This window comes from Ambystoma mexicanum, chromosome 4q (assembly GCF_040938575.1).
Source record: "Ambystoma mexicanum isolate Mex_15411 chromosome 4q, UKY_AmexF1_1, whole genome shotgun sequence".
Classification (NCBI taxonomy): Eukaryota; Metazoa; Chordata; class Amphibia; order Caudata; family Ambystomatidae; genus Ambystoma; species Ambystoma mexicanum.
The window spans coordinates 1,284,095,729-1,284,108,029 of record NC_090928.1 but is presented as its reverse complement, the minus strand read 5'-3'; positions in this window follow the sequence as shown (position 1 = coordinate 1,284,108,029).

The following is a 12,301-nucleotide window of genomic DNA, read 5'->3' as shown; positions in this document are numbered from 1 at the left end:
TTCTTCAGTGTGAGTGGGCTAGTTCCCATTAGACGAGAGGACCTTTCTGCCTCTGCAGGTAAAGGGCCGTTTCTATAATGGGAAATAGCTGCTTCAGTGTGAGTGGGCTAGTTCCCATTAGACGAGGGGACCTTTTTGCCTATGCAGGTCAGAGGGACGTTGCTCTAATGGGAAATAGCTGCTTCAGTTTGAGCGGGCTAGTTCCCATTAGACAAGAGGACCTTTCTGCATCTGCAGGCCGGAGGACCGTTTCTCTAATTGGAAATAGCTGCTTCAGTTTGAGCTAGCTAGGTCCCATTAGACAAGAGGACCTTTCTGCCTCGGCAGGTCGGAGGGCCGTTTCTCTAATGGGAAATAGCTGCTTCAGTGTGAGTGGGCTAGTTCCCATCAGACGAAAGGACCGTTCTGCTTCTGCAGGTCAGAGGGCCGTTTCTCTAATGGGAAAGAGCTGCTTCAGTGTGAGTGGGCTAGTTTCCATTAGACGAAAGGATCGTTCTGCCTCTGCAGGTCGGAGGGCCGTTTCTCTAATGGAAAATAGCTGCTTCAGTGTGAGTGGGCTAGTTCCCATTAGACGAAAGGACCTTTTTGCCGCTGCAGGTCAGAGGGCTGTTTCTCTAATGGGAAATAGCTGCTTCAGTGTGAGTGGGCTAGTTCTCATTAGACGAGAGGACCTTTCTGCCTCTGCAGGTCAGAGGGCCGTTTCTCTAATGGGAAATAGCTGCTTCAGTGTGAGTGGGCTAGTTCCCATTAGACGAGAGGACCTTTCTGCCTCTGCAGGTCGGAGGGCCGTTTCTCTAATGGGATATAGCTGCTTCAGTGTGAATGGGCTATTTCCCATTAGACGAGAGGACCTTTCTGCCTCTGCAGGTCGGAGGGCCGTTTCTCTAATGGGAAATAGCTGCTTCAGTGCGAGTGGGCTAGTTCCCATTAGACGAGAGGACCTTTCTGCCTCTGCAGGTCGGAGGGCCGTTTCTCTAATGGGAAATAGCTGCTTCAGTGAGAGTGGGCTAGTTCCCATTAGACGAGAGGACCTTTCTGCCTCTGCAGGTCAGAGGGCCGATCTCTAATGGGAAATAGCTGCTTCAGTGTGAGCGGGCTAGTTCCCATTAGACGAGGGAACCTTTCTGCCTCTGTAGGTCGGAGGGCCGTTTCTCGAATGGGAAATAGCTGCTTCAATTTGAGCGGGCTAGTTCCCATTAGACGAGAGGACCTTTCTGCTGCTGCAGGTCGGAGGGCCTTTTCTCTAATGGGAAATATCTGCATCAGTGTGAATGGGCTAGTTCCCATTAGACGAGAGGACCTTTCTCCCTCTGCAGGTCAGTGGGAATTTTCTCTAATGGAAAATAGCTGCTTCAGTGTGAATGGGCTAGTTCCCATTAAACGAGAGGACCTTTCTTCCTCTGTGTTAGGCAGAAACCTGTGCAGTTCCCTTGGGGAACACTGCAAAAGATTTAAGACTACAGGTAGAGCAGTAAACCCCTTTGGTAGCAGTCTGTACCACCCAGATTTACCTGGTAGCTGTGGCTGAGCAGTCAGACTTCTCTCAAGAAGAGTTAGGCAGTATGTAAAGTATACACAATATGTACCAAAACACAATAGCACAAGCAAACACTGACCAGAGCTTGGTTTCAAAAGTATATAGTTATTTATTTAAAATACACATAAGTTAAAAACACTCTAGCAAAAATATAGTAAAAGCACTTCAACACAGTTATACTGAAAGTAAATTCAATCCTTTCTCCTATCTAGACAACTCTAGGTTAACACCACTTAATTAAAACAGAGGTGAGTGCTTAACGTTAGATGACACTCTAGTAGTTTCCAAGAAAGGGAGAGAAAAAGCAGAAATAGGTTAGACACACCACTCTAAGGTCCAGAACACTTGCAATAGGCTTAACGAAGAATAAAGTCACAGGTGAGCAAAAGTCACTAGGCAGGGCCCACTCTTAGAGTAGCCGGAGCGAAAATGTGCCCAAGATCACACTGTTAGTTAGAGATTCAAAGTCTTGCAAAGAGTCAAAAAGAGTTTAGAGTGGCTCAGAAAGTTTAGCCAAAGTGTCCCAGGCACTCCCAGGTTCGAAAGCCGGGGACTAAATCTACCCCGTACAGTCGGTAGCAGGGGAAGCCAGGCGGAACACAGTACCTTAAGCGGAAAGGATCCTCCAGCGGGGGCAGTTGTTCCAGGCAGCGACAGCAAGGCTCGACGTCGGTCAGGGGAGAAGAATATCTCGCTGAAGAGCAGAAGAGAAAGGTCGTAGCACTGCCCGGGAAGAAACCAGCCGCGGAGTCCTCCGGTTCAAGGGTTGGTACCGACTTTCGCGGTATGGGGGTAAAGTGTGGTATTCCGGATGCCGGGGTGCTTGGCACAGGCAAGGCGGCCACGAGATACCTCAAAAGGACGGAAAGAAGGCGAAAACTGGTTGTCCCCACCAGTCAAGGGAAGGAGCCACTCCGTTAAGAGTTCTCCTCGGTCGTCGGGAAAAAGTGGTGAGACGGTTCAGCAGGGCTCCACCGGGTGGTGTCGTCGAAGCAGGTCGGCTCAGCTCTTCCCTCGTCGGATTCTTGGTCCTGTGGCGACTTCTGAAGTCCCAGTCCCCAAAGCCCTGCTTTTATGCAGCAAACCCCCATTCACCCAGCCTAGCTGTCACTCAAACATGCTAAGTGGTGAGCCGGGCGGCTCACCACTTGGGCCAATCAGGACGGAGTGCGACTTGAGTTACCAAGGTAACTCAGTCCAGGGTGCCTAAATCCCCCTCCACCCCTCCTAAGTACCCCAGACAGAGTGGCACCACTTTGGAGGGCTTCTGTGGAGAAGCCCGCCAAAAGTGGAACAAAGGGCTCCACTTTGGGTCAGAGTTACAGAGGCGAACACCAACGCCATTTTAGAATCAAGTTTTGGCAAAAAGTCCCAACCGGAGTTATAAAAATAAATATATAAACCGGCGGTGTGTTTAAGGCTACCGTAAATAAATAATTAAATGTGTTAGCCTAAAACAATGGGAAATCCCATAGGGAAATATTCGCGGTCGAATATAAAAAGTAGTTTCCACTGCCACCAGCCAAAACTCGATCAGGGGGGACGGAGACGTGCCCCCTCGACTAACAGACCCTGGGGCAATCGAATTGCCCCAGCCAGTACGTCCACAATATGATGGTTTGTACTGGTTCTGTTCAGGATTCAAGACTAGCAAAGTCTTTGGTGACTTTACATGCCCTGGGAGACAGTAGTCAGTCCCAGGGTATGGAGTCTATGTTGGGGAGTCCCTAGGACACCCCTGGGTCACGGCACAGAGGGTGCTGTGTGACCCACATCACAAAAATACATGAGGCCCTATGGAGTAAAAGACCCCATAGCCCATTCAACACAAGGTTTAACCAAGAAAACACACTTTAACATGTCCAAGAGTGAGGGTAAAAGAGTCTCACTCTTGGCAGGAGAAAAAAATTAAACCCCAGAAATCCAGCAAAGCTGCTGGGGGACTCACTAGGTAGGGAAATTCAGCCTAACCAGAGAATTCTCCCTAACACTCGCCCCCCCCAGACTAAGGGACAGGAGGATTTAATCCACTCCTGGATGAACCTCATACCTCTAGTCGATGATATACATCCTAGAGAGTCCATCAGCATTTTGATGGTGACACCTTGACCTATGTTCAATGGAGAACTCAAAGGTTTTCTTTTGCAAGCTAACGGACCTACAGACCCTTTGAGGAACATCAGTCTTTTTGTTATAGGGGATCTGGTTGACCAGTCCCTCAGAAGTTGGTACAACTTCTGAACCTATGTTAGGCTTTTTCAAGGGGTCCTTATAAAGGATTCCCTTAGATCTAGAGGGGCCTCCAAGGTTCCTCACCACCTCTCTTGTGGGAGCAGGTTGGGTCTTAGGCCTCTTGGTTGGAGGGGTTGGGGTTAGGCAATGCACCTGCTTCCCCTTCCTCTTAGATCTACCCTTACCTATTTTAGGAGTTTCCCCCCTAATATTAGGATTTGAGTTGGGGTCTTCAGTAGAAGGTCCAACAGTCTGAAGGTTTTTGGCCTTAGACTTTGCTTTTCTGGTTTTCCACCAGCACTGAGAATTACCAGTTCTCTCAGGTCCAGATAGGGGCCTAGTTGGTCTATCCACCTCTTCCTCAGAAGCAGGGGGGGTCAGAGACTCTGAAACTAGGGGAACAAGGGTGGAGCTTGGTTGGGGCGCCCATGTTCCTAGCATACTATCCTGAAATGTGCCTGGGTTAGAGGTCAACTTACTAACACCAGGGCTTGTAGTGGGGTTCTCAGTAGAGGGTCCCACAGGCTTAGAAGGGTCCTTCAAGGTAGCCTGTCTAGCCAATTTGGTTAAGTTCTGCTTCTCCATACTGGGAGGCCTGGGGGTATGTGACACTACTCCTAGAGTTCTTAGGTCATTCCCTAACAGGACCTTCCCAGGTACCTCAGTCTGAACACTGACAGGGATCCTCACTGTCATGTTGTTACACTGAATGAGGGCTGGTAGAATAGGAACCATTTGGACAGGGCCTCCAGACATCTTAGTGGGACCTTTGGGTGCTTTGGCCACATCCTCCGGTTGAAAGAAGCTTTCATCCACTACTGTTCTGCTGGCCCCAGTGTCTCTCCTGGCAGGAGTATCCTGGCCATTGACAAGAACACTGTCCACATAATACACCTTAGAGTTAACAGGTAGGGAGTTATACACAACCCTATTCTGGGGACTAACCAGACCCATAGGCTCTAAGTTTACAGTTGCTTGAAGACCCAAGGGTTCTTCAGCAAAGAGTTCAAAGTGGGCACTAGCCATCTGTACTTCATCCTCAGGAGTGAAGGCTAAGGAGACTGTGCTGATCCCTGCAGGTTTACCCTTGCACTTGGGATCTCCTTTGATATGATCAGTACCCTGACAGACATAGCATTGTCCAAATGCTCTCTGGAAGGGTGGCTTGTTCTGACCTCCTTCTGGCTTGTGGCCAGAAGGTACAGTAGCCTGACTAGGTTTCCCATGTGGCTTACCCTGGTTATTTTGTGGTTTGGGGCCCTCTTTGGGATAGGAATTATTAGAATTCTCTTTGGAGTCCTTTTTAGACTGTTTCTCCCCATCCTTCTTCTGAGTTACCCCAGAATCCTTGTGAGTGGCCCTGTTGGCAACCCACAAGTCAGCAGCCTTAGCTAGTTTCCGGGAATCTAATTCCTTGGAATCAGCCAAGTGTTGTCTGAGCTCAGGAGAGCAGGCATCATAAATAGTCTCCAACATAAACAAATTCTTCATACCTTCATAAGTGTTCACCTTGTAACCCTTAATCCATCCCTCTAAGTTTTTCAAACATTCACTCACCCAGGTAGCCCAAGGGGTACCATCATGCTTTTTGAGGCTCCTAAACCTCTTAAGATACTGGGAAGGGGTCTTCCCAAACCTAGCTATCAAAGCTAGTTTCACACATTCATAGTCCTTCCTATCCTCCTCCCCCATCTCCATTACCACATCAGTTGCAACAGGGGGAAGCCTAGAGAACAACCAGGTGAGTAAGTCATTTCCTGTGATGTTCTGGAGCCCATGATTATATTCAAACAGAGACAACCAATCCAACACATCCAACTTAGGCTCATACATACCAACCAATTCTTTAGGCATCCGGGGTCTTTTAGGACTGGAACTTCTAGAGGAGCCAGAGAGAGAAACATTCTCAACAGATAATTTCTTCATTTCTAAGTCATACTTGAGCTCCATTTCCCTTAGCCTTAGTTCTTTGTCAGTTTGAGCATTAAGTTTCTTATACTCCAATTCTAGCTTCATTTTCTCCAGTTCAAAGTACTGGGGACTAAATGTGGGACCTGGTAAAGGTCCAGTAGGCACAGCAGGTAGAGCAGGCAGAGGCCTAGGGGGGACAGTTACAACAGCCTCACCCTCCTCTTCTGACTCTTCCTCAGAAACATCAACATTTTGTTCCATGTTAACTTCAACACTGTCATCTACAGTTGCTGGAGTGGTAGGTTCCTCTGAACCATCACCCAGACTTTGGTTAGCTAACAATCTTTCAATCAGCTCCATTTTCTTGCCCTTAGTCAGGAGATCCTTATGTTTACAGAGCATTCTTAAACAATCAGCAGTTTTGGCTGCCAGGGACTCTTGACTATAGCTTTCTATAACTGACATGTTAGAGGTTTTACTTTTTCAGTGCTAAGCTTTGTGGTTAGTTGCACTAAGGTATCTAAAGCACAATAAAATGTATACTCAATACAAATCCCACCGCTGTACACCAGTGTTAGGCAGAAACCTGTGCAGTTCCCTTGGGGAACACTGCAAAAGATTTAAGACTACAGGTAGAGCAGTAAACCCCTTTGGTAGCAGTCTGTACCACCCAGATTTACCTGGTAGCTGTGGCTGAGCAGTCAGACTTCTCTCAAGAAGAGTTAGGCAGTATGTAAAGTATACACAATATGTACCAAAACACAATAGCACAAGCAAACACTGACCAGAGCTTGGTTTCAAAAGTATATAGTTATTTATTTAAAATACACATAAGTTAAAAACACTCTAGCAAAAATATAGTAAAAGCACTTCAACACAGTTATACTGAAAGTAAATTCAATCCTTTCTCCTATCTAGACAACTCTAGGTTAACACCACTTAATTAAAACAGAGGTGAGTGCTTAACGTTAGATGACACTCTAGTAGTTTCCAAGAAAGGGAGAGAAAAAGCAGAAATAGGTTAGACACACCACTCTAAGGTCCAGAACACTTGCAATAGGCTTAACGAAGAATAAAGTCACAGGTGAGCAAAAGTCACTAGGCAGGGCCCACTCTTAGAGTAGCCGGAGCGAAAATGTGCCCAAGATCACACTGTTAGTTAGAGATTCAAAGTCTTGCAAAGAGTCAAAAAGAGTTTAGAGTGGCTCAGAAAGTTTAGCCAAAGTGTCCCAGGCACTCCCAGGTTCGAAAGCCGGGGACTAAATCTACCCCGTACAGTCGGTAGCAGGGGAAGCCAGGCGGAACACAGTACCTTAAGCGGAAAGGATCCTCCAGCGGGGGCAGTTGTTCCAGGCAGCGACAGCAAGGCTCGACGTCGGTCAGGGGAGAAGAATATCTCGCTGAAGAGCAGAAGAGAAAGGTCGTAGCACTGCCCGGGAAGAAACCAGCCGCGGAGTCCTCCGGTTCAAGGGTTGGTACCGACTTTCGCGGTATGGGGGTAAAGTGTGGTATTCCGGATGCCGGGGTGCTTGGCACAGGCAAGGCGGCCACGAGATACCTCAAAAGGACGGAAAGAAGGCGAAAACTGGTTGTCCCCACCAGTCAAGGGAAGGAGCCACTCCGTTAAGAGTTCTCCTCGGTCGTCGGGAAAAAGTGGTGAGACGGTTCAGCAGGGCTCCACCGGGTGGTGTCGTCGAAGCAGGTCGGCTCAGCTCTTCCCTCGTCGGATTCTTGGTCCTGTGGCGACTTCTGAAGTCCCAGTCCCCAAAGCCCTGCTTTTATGCAGCAAACCCCCATTCACCCAGCCTAGCTGTCACTCAAACATGCTAAGTGGTGAGCCGGGCGGCTCACCACTTGGGCCAATCAGGACGGAGTGCGACTTGAGTTACCAAGGTAACTCAGTCCAGGGTGCCTAAATCCCCCTCCACCCCTCCTAAGTACCCCAGACAGAGTGGCACCACTTTGGAGGGCTTCTGTGGAGAAGCCCGCCAAAAGTGGAACAAAGGGCTCCACTTTGGGTCAGAGTTACAGAGGCGAACACCAACGCCATTTTAGAATCAAGTTTTGGCAAAAAGTCCCAACCGGAGTTATAAAAATAAATATATAAACCGGCGGTGTGTTTAAGGCTACCGTAAATAAATAATTAAATGTGTTAGCCTAAAACAATGGGAAATCCCATAGGGAAATATTCGCGGTCGAATATAAAAAGTAGTTTCCACTGCCACCAGCCAAAACTCGATCAGGGGGGACGGAGACGTGCCCCCTCGACTAACAGACCCTGGGGCAATCGAATTGCCCCAGCCAGTACGTCCACAATATGATGGTTTGTACTGGTTCTGTTCAGGATTCAAGACTAGCAAAGTCTTTGGTGACTTTACATGCCCTGGGAGACAGTAGTCAGTCCCAGGGTATGGAGTCTATGTTGGGGAGTCCCTAGGACACCCCTGGGTCACGGCACAGAGGGTGCTGTGTGACCCACATCACAAAAATACATGAGGCCCTATGGAGTAAAAGACCCCATAGCCCATTCAACACAAGGTTTAACCAAGAAAACACACTTTAACATGTCCAAGAGTGAGGGTAAAAGAGTCTCACTCTTGGCAGGAGAAAAAAATTAAACCCCAGAAATCCAGCAAAGCTGCTGGGGGACTCACTAGGTAGGGAAATTCAGCCTAACCAGAGAATTCTCCCTAACACTCGCCCCCCCCAGACTAAGGGACAGGAGGATTTAATCCACTCCTGGATGAACCTCATACCTCTAGTCGATGATATACATCCTAGAGAGTCCATCAGCATTTTGATGGTGACACCTTGACCTATGTTCAATGGGGAACTGCACAGGTTTCTGCCTAACACTCTGCAGGTCAGAGGGCCGTTTCTCTAATGGGAATTAGCTGCTTCAGTGTGAATGGGCTAGTTCCCATTAGACGAGAGGACTTTTCTGCCTCTGCAGGTCAGACGGCCGTTTCTCTAATGGGAAATGACTGCTTCAGTGTGAGTGGGCTAGTTCCCCTTAGACGAGAGGACCTTTCTGCCTCTGCAGGTCAGAGGGCCGTTTCTCTAATGGGAAATAGCTGCTTCAGTGTGAGTGGGCTACTTCCCATTAGACGAGAGGACCTTTCCGCCTCTGCAGGTCAGAGGGCCGTTTCTCTAATGGGAAATAGCTGCTTCAGTGTGAATGGGCTAGTTCCCATTAGACGAGAGGACCTTTCTGCCTCTGCAGGTCAGACGGCCGTTTCTCTAATGGGAAATAGCTGCTTCAGTGTGAGTGGGTTAGTTCCCATTAGACGAGAGGACCTTTCTGCCTCTGCAGGTCAGAGGGCCGTTTCTCTAATGGGAAATAGCTGCTTCAGTGTGAGCGGGCTAGTTCCTATCAGACGAAAGGACCGTTCTGCTTCTGCAGGTCGGAGGGCCGTTTCTCTAATGGGAAATAGCTGCTTCAGTGTGAGCGGGCTAGTTTCCATTAGACGAAAGGATCGTTCTGCCTCTGCAGGTCGGAGGGCCGTTTCTCTAATGGGAAATAGCTGCTTCAGTGTGAATGGGCTAGTTCCCATTAGACGAGAGGACCTTTCTGCCTTTCCAGGTCGGAGGGCCGTTTCTCTAATGGGAAATAGCTGCTTCAGTGTGAGTGGGATAGTTCCCATTAGACGAGAGGACTTTTCTGCCTCTGCAGGTCAGTGGGCAGTTTCTCTAATGGGAAATAGCTGCTTCAGTTTGAGTGGGCTAGTTCCAATTAGACGAGAGGACCTTCCTGCCTCTGCAGGTCAGAGGGCCGTTTCTCTAATGGGAAATGGCTGCTTCAGTGTGAACGGACGAGTTCCCATTAGACGAGAGGACTTTTCTGCCTCTGCGGGTCAGACGGCCGTTTCTCTAATGGGAAATGACTGCTTCAGTGTGAGTGGGCTAGTTCCCATTAGACGAGAGGACTTTTCTGCCTCTGCAGGTCAGACGGCCGTTTCTCTATTGGGAAATGGCTGCTTCATTGTGAGTGGGCTAGTTCCCCTTAGACGAGAGGACCTTTCTGCCTCTGCAGGTCTGAGGGCCGTTTCTCTAATGGGAAATAGCTGCTTCAGTGTGAGTGGGCTAGTTCCCCTTAGACGAGAGGACCTTTCTGCCTCTGCAGGTCGGAGGGCCGTTTCTCTAATGGGAAATAGCTGCTTCAGTGTGAGTGGGCTAGTTCCCATTAGACGAGAGGACCTTTCTGCCTCTGCAGTTCAGAGGGTCGTGGTCTGAGGGCCGTTTCTCTAATGGGAAATAGCTGCTTCAGTGTGAGTGGGCTAGTTCCCATTAGACGAGAGGACCTTTCTGCCTATGCAGGTCGGACGGCCGTTTCTCTAATGGGAAATGGCTGCTTCAGTGTGAGTGGGCTAGTTCCCCTTATACGAGAGGACCTTACTGCCTTTGCAGGTCGAAGGGCCGTTTCTCTAATGGGAAAAAGCTGCTTCAGTGTGAGTGGGCTAGTTCCCATTAGACGAAAGGACCTTTTTGCCTCTGCAGGTCAGAGGGCCGTTTCTCTAATGGGAAATAGTTGCTTCAGTGTGATTGGGCTAGTTCTCATAGATGAGAGGACCTTTCTGCCTCTGCAGGTCGGAGGGCCGTTTCTCTAATGGGAAATAGCTGCTTCAGTGTGAATGGGCTACTTCCCATTAGACGAGAGGACCTTTCCGCCTCTGCAGGTCAGAGGGCCGTTTCTCTAATGGGAAATAGCTGCTTCAGTGTGAATGGGCTAGTTCCCATTAGACGAGAGGACCTTTCTGCCTCTGCAGGTCAGACGGCTGTTTCTCTAATGGGAAATAGCTGCTTCAGTGTGAGTGGGTTAGTTCCCATTAGACGAGAGGACCTTTCTGCCTCTGCAGGTCAGAGGGCCGTTTCTCTAATGGGAAATAGCTGCTTCAGTGTGAGCGGGCTAGTTCCTATCAGACGAAAGGACCGTTCTGCTTCTGCAGGTCAGAGGGCCGTTTCTCTAATGGGAAATAGCTGCTTCAGTGTGAGCGGGCTAGTTTCCATTAGACGAAAGGATCGTTCTGCCTCTGCAGGTCGGAGGGCCGTTTCTCTAATGGGAAATAGCTGCTTCAGTGTGAATGGGCTGGTTCCCATTAGACGAGAGGACCTTTCTGCCTTTCCAGGTCGGAGGGCCGTTTCTCTAATGGGAAATAGCTGCTTCAGTGTGAGTGGGATAGTTCCCATTAGACGAGAGGACTTTTCTGCCTCTGCAGGTCAGTGGGCCGTTTCTCTAATGGGAAATAGCTGCTTCAGTTTGAGTGGGCTAGTTCCAATTAGACGAGAGGACCTTCCTGCCTCTGCAGGTCAGAGGGCCGTTTCTCTAATGGGAAATGGCTGCTTCAGTGTGAACGGACGAGTTCCCATTAGACGAGAGGACTTTTCTGCCTCTGCAGGTCAGACGGCCGTTTCTCTAATGGGAAATGACTGCTTCAGTGTGAGTGGGCTAGTTCCCATTAGACGAGAGGACTTTTCTGCCTCTGCAGGTCAGAAGGCCGTTTCTCTATTGGGAAATGGCTGCTTCAGTGTGAGTGGGCTAGTTCCCCTTAGACGAGAGGACCTTTCTGCCTCTGCAGGTCTGAGGGCCGTTTCTCTAATGGGAAATAGCTGCTTCAGTGTGAGTGGGCCCTTTCCCCTTAGACGAGAGGACCTTTCTGCCTCTGCAGGTCGGAGGGCCGTTTCTCTAATGGGAAATAGCTGCTTCAGTGTGAGTGGGCTAGTTCCCATTAGACGAGAGGACCTTTCTGCCTCTGCAGGTCAGAGGGTCGTGGTCTGAGGGCCGTTTCTCTAATGGGAAATAGCTGCTTCAGTGTGAGTGGGCTAGTTCCCGTTAGACGAGAGGACCTTTCTGCCTATGCAGGTCGGACGGCCGTTTCTCTAATGGGAAATGGCTGCTTCAGTGTGAGTGGGCTAGTTCCCCTTATACGAGAGGACCTTACTGCCTTTGCAGGTCGGAGGGCCGTTTCTCTAATGGGAAAAAGCTGCTTCAGTGTGAGTGGGCTAGTTCCCATTAGACGAAAGGACCTTTTTGCCTCTGCAGGTCAGAGGGCCGTTTCTCTAATGGGAAATAGTTGCTTCAGTGTGAGTGGGCTAGTTCTCATAGATGAGAGGACCTTTCTGCCTCTGCAGGTCGGAGGGCCGTTTGCTAATGGGAAATAGCTGCTTCAGTGTGAATGGGCTAGTTCCCATTAGACGAGAGGACCTTTCTGCCTCTGCAGGTCAGAGGGCCGTTTCTCTAATGGGAAATAGCTGCTTCAGTGTGAGTGGGCTAGTTCCCATTAGACGAGAGGACCTTTCTGCCTCTGCAGGTCAGAGGGCCGATCTCTAATGGGAAATAGCTGCTTCAGTGTGAGCGGGCTAGTTCCCATTAGACGAGGGGACCTTTCTGCCTCTGCAGGTCGGAGGGCCGTTTCTCGAATGGGAAATAGCTGCTTCAGTTTGAGCGGGCTAGTTCCCATTAGACGAGAGGACCTTTCTGCATCTGCAGGTCGGAGGGCCGTTTCTCTAATGGGAAATAGCTGCTTCAGTGTGAGTGGGCTAGTTCCCATTAGACGAAAGGACCGTTCTGCCTCTGCAGGTCAGAGGGCGGTTTCTCTAATGGGAAATAGCTGCTTCAGTGTG